The following is a 19324-nucleotide window of genomic DNA, read 5'->3' on the forward strand; positions in this document are numbered from 1 at the left end:
ATTTTAAATGCACGTTAGGTGGTGGTATCTTAAGAACGTGTTATTAGCTGTCACATCCTCAGGCTGCTGATTGCCTAGATGGAAGTCATACTCCAGGATTTGTGAATCAACATTCTGATCAGAAAGTCTGTTTGGCTGTCTTTAGCTCCTGTATCCATATCATGGGCTCTGGGGATTTTCATAAGGCATGCGAGTGATGGGTTTTCCTTGGTGAAATGACAGGTTTGTCCATTAGCATCATGGGTGTTAGAAGTGGGTTCTCACTGGTGAAATTAGTGTAGTCAATGTGTATGGACTGGTTGTAAAATACTAAGGACAACTTCTTATTGTCACGTTAAACAGACTGTAAATACCCACCTGGAGCCTTTCCTTGTGGGGCTGGACCATGAGGCCTGACCTTCCATGAGATTGCTCATCATTGTCTGTCTGAGGCTGACTCTACAGGCAACACCAACTTGACTCTAGACTATTGGAACATCTGCTTTGAGTCAACCTTTCACGCAAGCTCTGGTCATTGTGGCTGAAAAGTCCCAGGGCTGGGATTGCATCAACCTTAGAGTGCAGGTTACTGAACTGTTTTGTGCAACCTTTCCCAATTAATGCTTATTTATGAAAGGTCTTCCAGTGGGGCAGAGGTAAGCTGAAATCGGTGCTCTGTAGTAAGGTCATGGGGTCGGGCTAGTCCTCATCCACATTTAATCAATGGCAGTTATCTGCTGAAAATCTAATACTTGAGCGTGATTAGGTTTGGTCAATTCGGAACTCCAAAATCGCAGAGAAAATTAGGTCAGATCTGAAACCAGCACCCGTATCAGTGCTTTTCCCCTGGGACTATATGACTTTTTTTCATAAGGTCACTACATATGGCTGTGAAGATTGTGTACTGCACAGAAGTTCCGCTTCTAAGAGATGCCATTTATAACATAAATGTATATTTGGATATTCATTATTTCCATTTTCTGGCAGATATCCATAGAGTGCTATTCTTTAAAAAAAAAAAAAAAGGAATGATTATGTGATGATGACAACTTTTAGACAAGAGGAAGTAAAGAGCCTGGAGGGAAGGGTTGCCGCCTTCCAGTTTCACGGGTGGAGCCTATGGGGTGATTTCTAACATCTCATTTACTTTTTCCCTCAGGTGAAGTAGCAGGAGAGCTCAGATCCCCTCGTGCCAGCTCCGCATGGGACCTGTAGGAGGTGTTAAGTGAAAAAGCAAGTGAAAGAGAGAGAGGTTGCATGTTCTTACACACTAGTAGAAGGCTGCTCTTCATAAACCAAGAACTAAGGAACATAATGCTCTGGGAGCTGGGCTTCTGGGCTGTGCGGTTGGGAAAAGAGGTGACAGATGAGAGCACAAAGTGCCTTCACGTGCTCGAACCAAGAGAATCTCTGACTCCCCAGCTTCATCCGCTAAGGGGCATCCCTCCCACCAAGTCACACCGAATGCTTTTCACTACGTTCCCATGTGTGCGTTTTTCATGGTCTGGAGTTGTTGCGTTCATTTCTGTCTTCATCAGGAGGTGCCTTCTGCGACAGCAGGAATCTCCAGCTAATTTGTTCCGTGTCGTATTCGTAGCACCTAGAACAGCGCCCAGCCCTCCAGAAAGACATGTGGGATAAGTGAATGCAAGCTGAGTATTAGTCAAGTGCGGGCAGAGATTTGAAAGGAAATGTCAGAAGATCCCATCTGCTATGGTCTGAATGTTTGTGTTGCCCCCAAATTCCTATGTCAAAATCCCAGTTCCTAAGGTGATGATATTAGGAGACAGGCCCTTTGGGAGGTCATGAGCCTTCATGGAGGGGATTAGGGCCTTTATGCAGGAGGCTCCAGAGAGACCCCTTCAGTCTTTCCTCCATTTGAGGATACAGCGGGAAGTCTGTGACCCAGAAGAGGACCCTCAACCAATGAGGCCGGCACCCTGATCTCAGACATCCTGACTCTGGAACCGTGAAATAAATTTCTCTTGTTTACAGAAGACCCCATCTGTGTTCTTATGTTACAACAGCCCAAATGTCCTAAGACACTCTTTAGGTTCCAGTGCATAGGTTATGCTCTGCACCCTGTGGGGGCTTACAAATGCTAACAGGCCCAAGATGACTGCTTAGAACATCTGGAGATGGATGAGGTTTTTTTTTTTTTCATTTTTTATTTTTTAAGATTTTATTTATTTATTTGACAGAGAGAGAGAGAGATCACAAGGAGGCAGAGAGTCAGGCAGAGAGAGAGGGGAAAGCAGGCTCCCTGCTGAGCAGAGAGCTCAATACGGGGCTCGATCCCAGGACCCTGAGATCATGACCTGAGCCGAAGGCAAAGGCTTAACCCACTGAGCCACCCAGGTGCCTCAAGATGGATGAGTTTTAATCTACATGTAATCTATACTCCATGTAATCTACACTCCAAATAGAGATCTAGAAGAGCTCCCTAACCCCAGAAAATTTCCTTATCCTCCTGTGTATGCAATCCTTTTCCTCCCAGAAGTGACCACTGTTCTGATTTCTGTTCCACACATAAGTTCACATACATGCAGTCCTATCATACGTACTCTTTTGTGTTGCTTCTTTTGCAAAATATAGTACTTTTGGGATCTTTGCACATTGTTGCATGCATGGAAGTTAGATCCTTTTTCTCGATGAGTAACACTTCATTGGGTGGATATAGAACCATTATGGATATATATCCGGAGCTCTGGTTTTTCAGCATTTTGCCGAGAGTGAATATTATCAATTTAAAAAATTTAAGCCATTCTGGAGTAGGTAGTGATATCTTATTGTGGTTTTAATTTGAATTTCTATAGTGCCTATGGATTAAAAAATTTTTGAGTGTAGTTGACACACAATGTTGATGACTTAAGATACTAATTTGTGTCCTAATTGGCTATTTGTATAAGTTATATGTTTTTACACTTTTATAAATTGTGTTTAAATTTTTTACCCATTTTTATTAGATCGATAATCTTATTATTACTAGATGTTATTGTGTTCTCTTTGTTTTGGATACAAATACTTCGATAGATGTGTACATTGTGAATATTTTCCCCCATTATGTTGTCTATTTTTTTGCTTGTCTCACTGATAATTTTTAAAGAGCAGATGTTTCCGATTTTTATAAACTCCACTTTATCAGTGTTTCTCAGTCATTTCTTTTACCTAATGAAGAAATCTTTACCTACCCTCCACTTGTAAAAAGTTGTTTCCTAAATTAATTTTTATAGTTTCAACCCTTAGAATTAGATCTATGAACCATTGTGGATTAATTTTTTTTAAAGGTTTTATTTATTCATTTGACAGAGAGAGGGAGAGTGTGTGTGCGAGACAGCACAAGCAGGTCGAGTGGCAGAGGGAGAGGAGGGAGAAGTAGACTCCCTGCTGAGCAGGGAGTCTGATGCAGGGCTCGATCCCAGGGCCCTGGGATTATGACCTGAGCTGAAGGCATATGCTGAACTGACTCAGCCACCCAGGTGCCCCGAATTAATTTTTGTTTGTGGTATGACATTGGGGTAGATGCTAATTTAAAAAAAGATACAGATATCCATCCAGGTGTGTCAGTACCATTTGTTGAAAAGACTATCCTTTACCTGGTGATTCACTTTGACTCCTGTGGGGTGAATCCATATGCCATATGTATGCATGACTATTTCTGTTCTATTTCCACGTCTGTGTAGACATGCCCTCATCACAGTGTCTTGTTTGCTCTCACTTACTAGAAGGTATTGAAATCAGGTCATGTGCGTCTGCCAACTTTGTTCCTTTTTACCAGAGTAGTTTTGGCTCTTCTTTTATTTTATTTCATTTTTTATTAAATTTATTTTTATTTTTTTAATTAGCATATAATGTATTATTAGCCCCAGGGGTATAGCTGTGAATCACCAGGTTTACACACTTCACAGCACTCACCATTTGGCTCTTCTTTTAAATTTTAGAATCAGTCTATCAATTTCTACAAAAAAGCATGCTGAGTTTAGGTTGGGATTAGATCAAATCAGCTGATCTATTTGGGTGAGAGATGACATCTTCATAATATGAAGACTTCCAATCCATGAACATGGTGTATCTCTCCATTTAGTTTGGTGTTTTAAATTTTTCGTGAGCTATATTGTCTTAGTTTTCCATAGGCCAGTTTTGTGTCTCCTCTGTTAATTTTTTTTTCAAAAGTGTTTTGTACTTTATAAATGGTTGGGTCTTTTTTCTTTTTTAAAAATAGCCTTTTTATTTTAGAATACTTTTAGATTTACAGAAAAGTTGGAAGGATCGTGCAAAGATCTCCAGCACATCCGTCACGCAGCTTTCTTGTGTAGGAACATTGTTTTTTTTTAAGATTTTATTTGTTCATTTGAGACAGAGAGATAGAGAGAGCATGAGCAGGGGGAGAGGGAGAGGGAGAAACAGACCCCCTGCTGAGACGGGAGCCCAATGTGGGACTCCACCCCAGGACATAGAGATCATGACCTGAGCTGAAGGGAGATGCTTAACTGACTGAGCCACCCAGGCACCCCCTGTGTAGGAACATTTTACATTACTGTTATGGATTTGCCACAACTGAGAAACCAGCGCTGGTACATCACTATGACCTGAAGTCGACTTTATTCAGACAGCACCAGTTTTTCTGCTCACATCCTTTCTCAGATCCAGGATCCCATCTGAGATCCCACATGATGCTGCGAGTCACCATGTCTCTTGTGTCTTCTATCATCCATGGCAGTTTCTCTGACATTGCCTGTTGTGAGGAGTACTGGTTGAGGACTGGTCAGGCTGTTGGTGGAATACCCCTTCTCTGGGATTTGTTTCATGTTTTTCTCAGGATTAGATTGGAATCTGGGAGAGAGAAAGCCCAGAGGCAAAACATCCTTCACATCATTTCAATCACTCTCTTTACGATTTTTTCAGTCTTGGAAGTTGGGCTGTCGTTTCACATTTTGTGTTTTTCATTTCACCTCCAGCAAGAGTGTTGAACTGTGTTCTCGTGTTCTCTTCTTCCTCTTGTATCGATGCTTTCTTGGCACAATTTGAGGGTATGGGAGAGGGGTGAGAGTTGTTGCAACGGGTCATTTGCTCTGCTTTGGGATCCAGCCTGCCAGTCAATGCTTGCATTTTAGGTTCGGCTCATTTCTTCTTATCTGCGCATGTCATCTGTGTTCACCACGGAAGCCCACTCCTGTGCATCTGCACCCAAATGGACGCTGAGGCTCTCCCCACTTTTGAAGCCTCTTTTCTTTCTGCAGTTGGGTGATTCAAGGCTTCTCACTGCTCTTTACTAGCTCCTTAGGATAGTATGCTTAAAATTTTTGTCTGGTGCTTTCTTAACCAAGAGAAATGCTCCATCCACATCCTTCTACTCCCGAAACAGGAGCAGGACATATGCATGTCTGGGTCTTTTCTTCACCTTGTTTATTCCTTCTGTTTTTCCCTCCTTTCCTTTTTTTTGGTTTTGAATTGTTTGATTTCTTTCCTTTACAGTCCTTCTTTTATCCCTTCTCTGGTTTGCATGTTGTGTATATTTCTTTTCTCTCTTTTAAAGACCCCATAATATATTTTCACGATGGTAATTTTAACTTATAATCGAAGCATATGTAATGTGTTCGCTCTCATCACCCCTCTTTGATTATATATTCTTGTAGTCTCATGTTTTCATCTCACACTTTTTAGCCTACAAAATTAGTGATTCTTATTTCTGGGCCCCAGTCTCGCTTGAGATTTTTCCAGTTTGCTCACCACATCTGTCTCCTCCGCCTCCCCCGGGGGGTTCGGACCCCTTCTTTCTGATAGTTCTTTCAGCTAGGGACTTTTAGCGGCAAGTTCTCGCAGAATTTGTGTGGAAGTCCATTTATTTTATCCTTTGCTCTCACTGTTGAATGGTAATTTAGCAAGGGGGAAAATTCTTGGCTATTTATTTTTATTCACTATATTCGGTATGTTATTCCATCTTCTCCTGACCGATACTGTTGCTTTTGAGAAGTTTCCTGCCAGCTAATGGGCGGTCTTTTCATTCATAGTATAGCCTTCTCCATATATATATATATATATATATATATATATATATATATAATATATTATATATATTATATATAATATAATATCCTGCAGATAATATTTAGATATTATATTATATTATATAGATATTATAGATAGATAATATATCAGATAATATTTCAATGTACTACTGTCACATAATTTATTAAATGGGCTTATGTCCACGGGCATTGGTATTGTTCCTATTCTTTTATATGTCCTGTTATGCTATCCTTGTACCTGAATAAATGTCATATTGCTTTAGTCACCAAAGCTTTATGATGTATTTTAATATCCAGGAGTTTGATAAATCTCTACTAGAGCATTACTGTTCTTTTAAAAAATATTTTTCTTACAATTTTCACCAATTATTCTTCAGACTAATCTTAGAACATTTTGTCAAGTCCCAAAACAATGAGATGGCATTTATTTATTTATTTATTTATTTATTTATTTATTTTTAATTTTTAAAAATTATTTTATGGGCTAGTTTTGAAGAAAATTGATATATCATGTCTTCCCATGTGGGACATCTATGACATAGCCCTTAATTTATCTGTCTTTATTTTATACTCCAGTAAAATTTTACTATTTTAGTTAGGTAAGTCCTAAATACATCTCATTTATTTCTATGTATCTGGTGTTCTTAAGAATTTTTTTTTAATTTTTTAATTAACATATAATGTATTATTAGCCCCAGGGGTACAGGTCTTTGAATCACTAGGTTTACACACTTTACAGGACTCACCATAGCACATACCTTCCCCCAATGTCCATAACCCCACCACCCTCTAAGAATGTTTTTTAATCTGGTATTTTCCTGATATTTAAAAAATACAATATTGCATAAAATTTATTTACTCTCATATGTTTATTTTGGCCTACAGTAACTTATTCAATCCTCTTTCTGGTTTTATTAGTTTTTAAAAAATATTTATTTATTTATTTTAGAGAGAGAGAGTGAGCGAGCGCGGAGGGGAGGGGCAGAGGGAACAGGAGAGAGAGTCCTAAGCAGACTCCATGCTGAGTGTGGAGCCCCACATGGGTCTTGATCTCATGACCCTGATATCATGACCTGAGGAAACCAGAAGTCAGTCGCTCAACCAACTGTACTACCAGCCACCTGAGGTTTTAGTTTTTAACCATTCTCTTGGATTTTCCATGTTAAAAAAATAACTTGTTAAATATAATAGCTATGGTCTTCCTTTCTAATGTGTTTACTTTTTGTTTAATGTTATCATCCAGTTGCATTGGCTGTAGCATAAAGAATATTGCATACTAGTGGGGTGCCTGGATGGGGTAGTTGGTTAAATGTCTGACTCTTGGTTTCAGCTCAGGTCGTGGTCTCAGGGTTGTGAGATCCAGCCCTGAGGGGGGCTCTTAGTGCTTAGCGTGGGGTCTGCTGGATATTTCCTCTCCCTCTGCCCCTTTCACTCATGCTCTCTCTTTCCCTCTCAAATAAATACATGAATCTTAAAAAAAAATAAGATTACATAATAGTGATGTAATCTCTATGCTGTTCTTTATTGCATTGGAAATTACAGCATTTCTTCAAAGAACACAGTACTGCTGGTGGATTTAAAACACTCCTTACAAAATATCTTGTTTCTTTTTAGAGCCTTTCTAAAGTTCAAAAAAAGACTAATGCTATTATATGCCCTTTGAATTATAAAATATGTCATATATATAAACATTTTCAAAATGCTTTTACATAGTTAAAGAAGAATAATAAGGGGAACCTGGGTGGCTCAGTCAGTTAAGTGTCTGCCTTTGGCTCAGGTTGTGATCCCAGAGTCCTGGGATCAAGTCCCACATCGGGCTCCCTGCTCAGCGGAGAGTCTGCTTTTCCCTCTTCCTCTGCCCCTCCCACCTCCTGCTTGTGCTCTCTCTCACTCTCTTTCTCTCTCAAATAAATAAATAAATAAATAAAATCTTTTTAAAAAAGTGTCTACCACACACAGTAATTAAAAACACACAAACATTTCGAGTACCTTCCAACTCTTTCTCTCTCTTTTTTAAAAAATATTTTATTTATTTGACAGAGAGAGAGACACAGCAAGAGAGGGAACACAAGTAGGGGGAGTGGGAGAGGGAGAAGCAGGCTTCCTGCCAAGCAGGGAGCCCAATCTGGGGCTCAATCCCAGAACCCTGGGATCATGACTGCAGCTGAAGGCAGATGCCCAATGACTGAGCCACCTAGGCACCCCCAGGTTCTCTCTTGATACTTCCCTGATTGCAGTTCTATACATCAGGCAAGAGTTTGTTTTAAATGTTAGATGCCATCTGTTGTAGAAATGAGCCCCATTTATCTGCTCACTCTATGGTGGATGGACATTTAGATCCCAACCATGTAATGGATGGCAACCCCCATATCTCCACATCCTTGCCTCCATCAGGTACTGTGAGACTTTGTAATTATTCCCAGTCTGAAATTATAACTCTGTGTGTTTTTAACTGTTTTTTAATTGAGGCACAATTAACATAGAATATGATATTAGTTTCAGGCATACAACATAGTAATCTGACAATTCTGTACATGACTCAGGGCTCACCACAGTAAGTGTAGTCACCATCTGCCAGCATATGATGTTAGGAACTGTATTTTCTATGCTGTGCTTTTCATCTTCATGGCTTACTTGTTTTAAACCTGAAAGTTTGTACCTCTTTTTTTTTTTTTAAGATTTTATTTATTTATTTGATAGACAGAGATCACAAGTAGGTAGAGAGGCAGGCAGAGAGAGGGGGAAGGGGAAGCAGGCTCCCCGCTGAGCAGAGAGCCCCATGCAGGGCTCGATCCCAGGACCCTGGGATCATGACCTGAGCCGAAGGCAGAGGCTTTAACCCACTGAGCCACCCAGGCGCCCCAAGTTTGTACCTCTTAATCCCTTTTATCTATCTCCCCCAAACCCACTCATCCACTGCCCAGTTTGTTTTCTATATTTAGGAGTCTGTTTTTGTTTGTTTTAAGATTCTACATATAAGTGAAATTACATGGTATTTGTCTTTCTCTGACTCATTTCACTCAAGATAATACTCTGTATGTCCATTCATGTTGTCACAAATGGCAAGATCTCATTCTTTTTTATGGCTGTGTAATATTCTCAATATAGTTTTAACCACATTTACACAATTGATAATTGAGTTGGATCAACTTTTAATATGTATATGGTCTGTTTATTTCTTCCTTATTGAATATCTGTTTATGAATTTTTTTTCTCTTGGGTAATGATTTTTTCAATTAGCAATAATTGTGCCTCGGATAAACCTCATTGGCTACGATACTGCCACTGCGCAAAGCTTGGGTAATGATTTTTTATCATGATTTCATAGGAATCCCTTATCCTTGCTACTAATCCTCTATTGGTTACACGTTCAAACATCTTCCTCCAGTTTTTTGCTTCTTATGAAAAAGATTTCTATTTTTAAATTGTCAGTTTTCAATCCTTCCTTAATTGTTTGTGGTTATTATGTCTTATTTTATTTTTTTAAAGATTTTATTTATTCATTTGAGACAGAGAGATATACATAGAGAGGATGAGCAGGGTAAGGGGGAGAAGCAGGCTCCCCGCTGAGCAGAGAGCCCAACGTGGGGCTCCATCCCAGGACCCTGAGATCATGACCTGAACCAAAGGCAGACACTTAACCATCTGAGTCACCCCGGTGCCCCTATTATGTCTTATTTTAAAAGTGCTTTCCTTACTGAAGTAATAAAGTTATTCTATATTTCTAAAAATATTCCTAGATAGAATACTCTCAACTTTTGTCACTACAAATCTTCTTTCTTTCTTTTTTTTTTTTTTTTAAAGATTTTATTTATTTAAGAGAGAGGAAGAGAGAGAGCAAGCAGGGGGAGGGAGAGGGACAGGCAGACTGTGCTGACCACGGAGCCTGATGCAGAGGGGATCTCAGGACCCTGAGATCATGACCTGAACTGGAAACAACAGTTGGACGCTTAACCAACAGAGCCATCCAGGAGCCCTTATAAATCTTATTTCTGGTAGTTTTGTTATAGGTTCATTTGGCTGAGTTGAATTTTATGGAAAGACTTTTTTTTTTTTTTTTTGCATTTACTACAATAATTGTGCGATTTTTTTTTCTAATTTTTTGTATGATGATTGCATTCATTTATTTTCTGTATTAAACTAAGTTTATATATCTTGACCAAACCCAAGTTGGTAATAATGTCTTATTATTTTTACATACTCATGAATTTGATTTGCCAATTTTCATTTACATTTTTCACTTATGCTCATGAGAGAAATTGGTCTGTTGTACTGTCCTTGTCTTGTCTGGAATCAAGGTTAAGTTGGCTTAATGAAAATAATGCTCTGGGAGAGTTTGTGTAAATATGGAATTACCTGTTCCTATCTGTTTGGTAGAACATGCCTATAAAACCATCTGGGTCCAGCATTTTCTTTTTGGTGACATTTCAAGTTTTTAATATAATTTTTCAAATAATTATAGGAGTATTCCTACTTTCTTTTCTTTCTTGAGTCAATTTTGATAGGACTTTTTCTAGCTATTTTGATAGGTATTTTTCTAGGAATGTATCCATTCTACCAAAATTTACAAGTTTATTAGCATAAAGCTGTCCATAATAACCTATTAGTTACTATTAATATCCCTGCAGCATCTTTAGTAATATCTTTTCTTTCACTCTTAATTTTATTTGCATTTACCTCCATTTTTATTGATTAACATTGACAATAATATTCTATTTATCAGTCATCTTGGAACACCAATTTTTGGGTGTGATGGTCTTTATTCTTGGTGTTAATTTTATTCGTTTTTGCTTTCATCTTTACTATTGTTTTCCTTCTGTTTTCTTTGTCTTTATCTTGGTATCTTCCCTCCAGAATATGTCCATTGGATGCTTAGTTCATTAATTTGGAGGCTGTATCTTATTTCTTAATAGAGCTTTGAAAGCATAATTCAATTATACTGGGGTGCCTGGGTGGCTCAGTTGTTAAGTGTCTGCCTTCAGCTCAGGTCATGATCCCAGGACCCTGGGATCAAGCCCTGCACTGGGCTCCCTGCACAGCAGGGAGTCTTCTCTCTCTCTCCCACTCCCCCTGCTTGTATTCCCTCCCTCACTGTCTTTCTCTCTCTGTCAAATAAATAAATGAAATCTTAAAAAAAAAAAAAAGGGAAAGTATAATTCCCCTGTGATACTGCTTTAGCTCCCTCACATGGGTTTAAGTATTTTCTAAGTTCCATTATCATTTTTCTTTTGATAAATTAGTTTCATTTTTAAAAAATTTTCCAAATATATGCAGTTTTTCTAATTATCTTTAGCCCCCTACATTTTCTCACTTAATTGCATATTGGCCCGAGAACATGGCGTGGATGGTGCCAAGTTTCTGGTTTTTCCAAGGTCAGCTCTGCTGCATAGTAGGTGGCCAGTTTTTATGCTTGAAGGGGGTGCATGATTATCCAACTGACCCATGAAATCGGGATTTCTAATTACCTTTTTCAATTTGTAATGACGTCGTGGTCTGCTTGACCTGTCCATTATTGAGAGAGATGTGTTGAAACCATTTCTGTTATATTGGTGGATTTGTTTCTTGCAGGTCTGTTAATTTCTGTTTTTATCTATAGCATATAATTGAACTTTTTCGGTTCCAGCTCTGATGGGCAGTTTTTGCCTTTATGTGGAGATATGAGTCCATTTCTGGTCATTGTGAATGCTGATATATTTAGCTTCATTTCTTCTATCTTGTCATGAGCTTTGGTTTTGTCCTGTTTCGTCTGATTCTTTTTCCCCCTGTTCTGCCTCCTTTAGGATTGTTTTCTTATTCTGGTTTTCTCTGCTTCCTCTTTGGTGGATGAATGTTTTATGCTTATTCTTTTAGTAGTTACGCTAGCAGTTTTAATAAGCTTACATAGCTTAACAAAGTCCAAATTTGTTAACACGTTTCCCCTCCTCCAGAACAGTCTTCAAAATTTAGGATAGTTTCACTCCCAGATCACCCTCCTCCCAACTGTTCTTATCCGTAATTACTATTCCAGCTGGAGTTCTGTTACTAATATTGGTCAGTATTATTATTTCAGGTATTATTTTTGTTTGCTCCATCCCATTTGGCCTTTGTCTTATCACTTTATGCAATCATTAGATTAGCCCACACATTTCCCAATGCCTTTGCTTGCTTTTTACCACTTATATCTCGTTTTTGTCTGGGATAATTTTTCTTGGGTCTGATGTACATCCTTTAGAATTAGAGTTCTAAAGATATTTTGGAGGTTACTGTTTTTTGGATAAATCCTCAGTTTTTGTTTGTGTTTTTATTTTAACACCGTTATTGAGGATTTCGCTGGGTAATTCTCTCCGTCCCCTTAAGATACTCTGCTCCTCCGGGAACACTTGTGGGCAGGAAGTCAGCAGCCGTTCCAAAGGCTAATTCTTTATAGGTGATCTGTGTTTTATCATCACCTCCTTTTAAGATCGTTTGGTTTTCTCTAGTTTTCAGCAGTTTCACTATCATGCATCTATGGCGAATACTGAATCTGAAAAAGAATAATGTTATCTCTTTGATAGTACTTCGCCTCACCTTCCAGAACTTGGATTAGATTTGTGTTAAACCTTTTACATCATTTTCTGTGTGTATTTTTTTAAAATAAGGTTATTTATTTATTTTTACAGACTTTATTTATTTATTTGAAAGAGAGCACAAGCGGGGAGGGAGGGAGAGGGAGAAGCAGACTTCCTGCTGAGCAGGGAGCCTGACACGAGGCTCAGTCCCGGGACCTTGGGATTGTGACCTGAGCCGAAGGCAGATGCTGAACCGACTGAGCCACCCTGGTGCCTCATCTTCTGTGTGTCTTAACCTTTGTGCTTATTGTACATCTTTTTATCTCTTGACTCTATTCAGAATACTTTCCTGTCGTTTGATTAATTCCTCTTCAGCTCAGAAGACCACGAAAATGTGGTCACGTGTTACGGCTTTTAACTATTGAGTACTGTGCCTCCGTTGGGAAAAACCATGGGTCTTACTGTTTTAAGCCCCGACATTCTTCAGGGGAAGACCACGTCTTTTCAGCTGTAGACCTAGAGACAATAGGTTGGCTAAGAGAAACAGACTCTGTGGGTAACGCAACTACAGCCTTGATAGATCCCATGCCACACCACTTCATGCTTATCCTACTTGCCTAATAGACACCCAGGTACTTCCAGCCAGCTCTCTGGTAGGTGATGCCTAGAGCCCAACTGAGTTATTACCCATATATGTTTCCATAATTGGCCACATCAGAGGATGAAATCAACAATTACTGGCTTCATGCTTGGAGCAAAGAATATAATTTTGTCATAATATTGATAACACTTCCACACTCTACCCAATTTGAGCACCAGTAAATGATTTTCCCTCTTGAGGGAAAGACAAGCCTGTCTAGCCTGGTAAGCATGTTAGTCTCTGTTCCTTCTCCCTATCTGTCTTTGTCAGACACCGAAGGACTACTTCTTCAGCCTGCTTTCCATAGCATAGTACCCTTTTGGTGTTAAAGGGTATCAGTCAGAACCTACTCAGATGAACAGTTTATGCCACCATGAAATTTATAAACCAAGTGGATTATCCTAAGTGACTTGCTGGATTGTTTGTAACTGTCAGAAAAGACATAAAGCCACAGTAAAGTCCTGCTGGTCGCTGTCCTATTTTTCTTCATTTGCTGTGTTTGGTGGAGTATTTGGTCTCTAACTGGCTTGAAGTACACACCCTGAAGCAACCTTTGAAGGCATCCATAGAGGAAAACATTCTGAAGTGGATGCGACTTTGGAGTCTCTTCAGAGAGGACAGGTGCCCTGCTCAGAGACATTCTGGCAAGGCAGGGCCAAAATGTCACAGTAAGGACTCCTATCAGGTGCTTGATTCTTCAGAATCAAGCCTTTATTGACTGGAAAATATTGATTTTGCTTTTAAGTGGTTAATGTGGTTTTGGACGGCATTATCTACCTTCTTTTCCCCATCACCTGATCTGACAACGCTGAGGGGCCCCAGCCAAGTGGTGTGTCATGTTCCTGTGGCTTCAGTGAATTGAATGGACTTATGATTTAATCAGAAACACACAGGGACTTTTGTTTGGAATGCCAGAGAAGGGGCATATCCTATTTCCCACTGGACTAGAACCTACAACGATATAGGAAGAAGCTGGAGTGGCCATCTTGCTACCATTAGGATAAAGTCTTAGTGAGAATGGAACCAACTCAGAGGAAGTAGGGCAGATAAATTGAGAGACAATAGATCCTGGTGATGCCTCCTATCCAACCACCATGATGCTTTTGGAGCACCTGGATCCAGGTATATCTAAAGTCATTCCTTCTTGGTGTTTTCAGTTTCATGACTCAATCAAATGATGACTTAGAGAGTTATGATATGTTTTGATCAAGGTATCTCTATATTGTAATCAAAGGTAGATATGACTCTCGTTCTTAGGAATTTTGTCAGTGATTCATTGCTGTGATGGTTAATTTTATGTGCCAACTTGACTGGGTTAAGGGGTGCCCTGGTAGCTGGTAAAACATTATTCCTGGGTATGTCTGCAAGAGGTAAGCCTCTAAATCAGTGGACTGAATAAGGAAGATAAGATCACCCTTATCAGTGCAGGTGGGCATCATCTAATCCATGGAGACATTAATAGAACAAACAGGTAGCGGAAAGGCAAATTTTCTCTTTGCTTGAGCTGGAATATCCACTTTCTCCTGCCCTTAGACATCTGCTTTCCTGGTTCTCTTGCCTTCACACTCAGACTGGGATTCTTATCATCAGCCCCTGATTCTCAGGCCTTTGGATTTGGACTCAATTATAGCACCAGCTTTCCTGGTTGTCAAGCTGGCAGACAACAGGTCCCAGGACTTTTCAGCTTCCACAATCATGTGATGCAATTCCTATAATAAATCTTTATCTCTATCTCTATGTCCATCTATTTATATCCTATTCGTTCTCCTTCTCTGAAGAACCCGGATAATATAATCGTTTTACTTTTATCTAGTATTAGCCTTAGATGATCTACAGACTTTATAGAGCTACTGAAACATCGTTCTGGTTGGGAGAGGATCCCCTGGTCTATTTTGAGTGTTCATGTGTTTGGAAATTAATTGGAGAAAATGATTCAAACCAGTAAAAAAGGAAGGATACGTTTTGAGTAGCAAAAGGTGGTTTATATTCCCTAAATGCTATTATTCTTGGTTGGGATTAACATACTCTTTCTTGTAGAAAGTCAGTAGGCTTTGGGATGGGTATCAACAATGACTGAAATACGGAGGCACTCATCCCAGCAAAGATTCTAGTTTTACCTTACGAAAGAGAAAGAGAAAGTGAGTAATTATTTGAAAGATTTTCTTAACAGAAAATAAAGAAATAATATGGGTCTGAAAATTTATGGAGAATGCCAAAACTCAGAACAAAATGACCAACCAATTGTGGATGTGAGAGTGACTGTAAGCTGAGCCCAGCTAGGAGTTTGCACAGGAGAGCTCCGGACCTAACTTGTAGAAAAGATGGCGTCTGTCTGTCACAGTCAGCACTAATGACGTTTGAGGTGGAGTAATTCTCAGCCCTGGGCATCGTAGGATGTTCAACACTGTCCCTGGCTTCTATTTACTGGATGCTGGTAGCATCTCTTGCCTTAGTTGGGACAAATCAAAATGCCTCCAAGTGTCTCCTAGAAGGCAAAATCACTCCCAGTCGAGAACCTCTGGTCCACCCAACATTCTCCTGCCCTTACCCTCCATCTGAAGCTAGACCACAAACCAGGCTTGAACTGGCAATTTTTAGTGGATTCTGAAAGGTAGCTAGGACAATGTGTGCTAAATATTTGTACAGAGACTGTGTCATGCGTAAGAGAGAGCATGAACTTCAGAAACAGGCAAAGCTGAGTTCAAATGGGGGCACATGGTGCAGTTGCTTGATTTTACAGAGTTACAGCTTCTGCATGTGTAAAATGGGGATAATTCCCTAATCAAAATGATGATTCAGTTGGAGATGAGTTCTTAAGTATTTACATGTTATGTGTTTAGATTTGTGAGTTGTGTTTGTTTATGTGAATGTGTACGTGTGTGTGTGTTGGTGTGAACATTTGTGCGTGTTGTCTGTGTGTGCATCTGCATGTGTGTGTGTCTCTGTGTGCGCATTTGTGTGAATGTTTGTGTCTATGTGTGTCTGACTGAGAGTGGTCCTCTGTGATTTATCTCTTGATGGGACAGATGCCTCCCACTGATCTTGGTTAAAGAGTCTGTGTGTCCTTGGTGTTGAAGTGAGGGCCGGGTCAGACTTTGGAAGACGAGAGGAATATGACCATTAAAGATTTTGTTTTTACAGCCTGATCTCTTCCTGGCTTTGGGCTGGTGCCCATGTGCGTGGTTTATAGGCTCCATAAAGAAATGGCAGGCAGCACAGTTGTACAAATTGTTTCTCCCCTTGAAGTCATTGAATAAAGGATAAAGTAATAAAATGGAGGATTCTGTTCACCATATTTCCAGGGGGACTGCTCTTGAGAAAAACTTTCAGAGATGGGGAGAGCCTACAGGTTCCAGGCAGTGTGTGTGTGTGTGTGTGTGTGTGTGTGTGTGTATCAATAATACCAACTATAATGCTGGCAGCTGATATTTTTAGTGCCATTTATATGCCAAGAATGGCACGAAGGACTCGATAAGCTTTAGATCATTTGCTGTCTCTATACCTAGATACACTTGGTACGGTCATTGCCCCAGTTCACAGTTGAGTTAGTGCAGACATGGGAACTTGCCCAAGCTCTCACAGGAAGAAGGGGGACTGATGTTAACCTCCCCTCCCTGAGTCTGGAGGTCCAGCCCTGACCCCTGGTGGTGCCTCTCCCCCTTCTGCCCATCCCACACCATCCCGAGCTGGTAGCACTGCCCCGACTCTCTGGGGACAGATGGAGGGCATCACCTGGGAGGGATGCACAGTGCCCCGGTTAGCCTTTCACCAGGAAGCACTCCAGAGCCGCCCTGGGACTAGGCTCAGGCAGGCAGCCCGGCTGTCTTTGGCAGCAAAGGGATTTGGGCTCCAACATCAAGGCGCACCTTGAGCTGGGGGAGGTCGTGTGTGGCTGCCTCTGACTTTCCTCACAGTAACCAGTGACTGGCCCCTCCCTCCCAAATCCTTGGGATTTGTTTTATGTTTTCCTCAAAGAATCCAGGGTGAGCGTGACGCCAGCACATAAATCTCAGTCAAGTGGGAGGGCTGGTGGGAGGACAGGTCAGGAACGAGAAAGCCCAAACACAGATGGGAAGGGCGGCCAACTCACAGCACCCCCAGTCTGCGGCAGCCCCCGGGCCAAGAAGGCCACCTCCCCCTGGGTGCTCCGCAGGCTCAGGACACCAGGGTCAGCCAGTCTCGGGTCCTGGCAGAGGCAGCATCTCCAGCTGTTGTGAAGGAGAAGAAAAATCCCTGTCAGGTGTTGCCATGGCTCATGCATTTGTCAGAGTCCTGACTCAGGTTCTCAGACATTTATGGAGTCGATGCCCCCCCTGGGGTGGGGGGGGCAGTGTGCGAGCAAACTGTGAGGTCGGACCACCTCTCACCAACATTACTCAACTTCTCGCTGCCAAAATCGGACAGCTCTCCACCCTTCACCACCCAAACACTTAAAATAAACAAAAAAAGAGAAGGAAATTCAGTTGAACTGTTTTGTGTAGAGATACAGTCCTGAGCTACCAGCAAGTACTGTTGGTTGGAGACAGAGTAGGTAGCTCAGAACTTGGAGAGTTGGAAGGAACTTTAATAAACTGGTCACAGGACCCCTAGCTTTCTGCATGGGTCACCGCTGGCCTCCTTCAAGTCAGAGCCCAGTGTCCCATCGCCAGGCAGGCCCACCTTGACCACCATTTACAGTGGTAAAACCAAGCCTTTGGTCACTCTTAACCTGCTTGTTTTCTCCTGTGGTACTTGTCACTTCCTAGTGGTCAGATTTATTGTGGATCCCTTGTCTTCTGTCTCCAGAATGTGAGCTCCACCTGGGATAGAGTCCCGCATGGGACTCCTCAATCAGCGGGGAGCCTGCTTCTCCCTCCATCTGCTGCTCCCCCTGCATGTGTGGGCTCTCTCCCTGACGGATCACTAAATAAAATCTCTAGAACGTAAGCTCTGAGCCAGGGCTTCTTTCTGTTTTCTTCACTCCTTTCTCCCAACTGTCTGGACCTGTGCCTCATGTGTGCAAACCACTGAGAAATATTTACTGAACGTAGGAAGAACTGAATGAGTGGACAAGTAAGTGGGCAAACAGTGTTTATTGTGGGGTGTGGCTCAGAATGAAGAGTTCAAGGTTAGCACTCCCCTCGTCCCCGAAAGTTCTAGTCACTGAAGAATTTTGAGTCATCAGAGCTGACAGATGTGGAAATGATACTTCAAGAAGATGGCGAGCATCCCAGGACTGGGGACATTCACATGGCAAGGAGGATGGAGAGAAAGTCCAAACCCTAGGCCTTCAGGCCTTGTAAGGCCCTATCTAGCTTTTTTATCAAGACTTTTGTTGCATTACTGGTGTTTGCCCCGGTTCCAGAGAAGTGATGGTACCCTGTATTTTTCCCTCAGCAGGACACGGCAAGGTTGGCCAAGTGGTGGGCCTTGGGGGATCTTTACTAGAGATCCACAATATTGAAGAGCTGGAGGAATGTATCAGGATGGGCGTTGCTTTAAGTCTGATTCTCTTGATTGCAAGTAGCAGAACACCCAACTCTTCCTTATTTAACCCTGAACCAATTGCTGTGGCCAGGGGAATGGAGCGAACCATCTGGTCATGTGTGTGACCCGGATCCAAGGGTGGAGTCACGTGTCCCCGGATGCTGATAAATTAGAAGTAGAAGAGAGGTGGGTCCTCAAATGAAAATTAGGATGTTTTCATAGGAGGAGGAGTGGGTGCTGGGGAGGGAAGCTAGCGAAGGACTATCATCATGATGTCAAAGGAAACCCGTGTAGAGCAGAGACAGAATGGGTCCACCTCGGAAGGCCAGCTCCGGTGACTGCCAGGGGCTCTCTGGAGTGCCACGTTGAGAAATAGCCTGAGACCAAGCCAAGGGAGAAAAACGTCATGATTGATTAGAAGTATCTGCTGCGTGCTCAGAAAACATTTGGGTGCCAGATATTTGTTCTCCTTTATTTAGGCATCAGCCAGTGGAAATGATTGCAAGTGAAAACACACAGAGTGACAATTATGCTAGGTCATGGTCAGTTTTGAAACTTGCAGTGAGTTTATTTATTAAAGTCCTTGTTGCTTTATTTTTCACACACCCAGTCAGCACAAAGAAGAAGAATCTAATAAACAAGACCATTCATCGCCATCAATGTCAACCCGCAATGCTGAAATA

Source organism: Martes martes (genome assembly GCF_963455335.1).
Source record: "Martes martes genome assembly, chromosome: 1".
In the NCBI taxonomy this organism is placed as follows: domain Eukaryota; kingdom Metazoa; phylum Chordata; class Mammalia; order Carnivora; family Mustelidae; genus Martes; species Martes martes.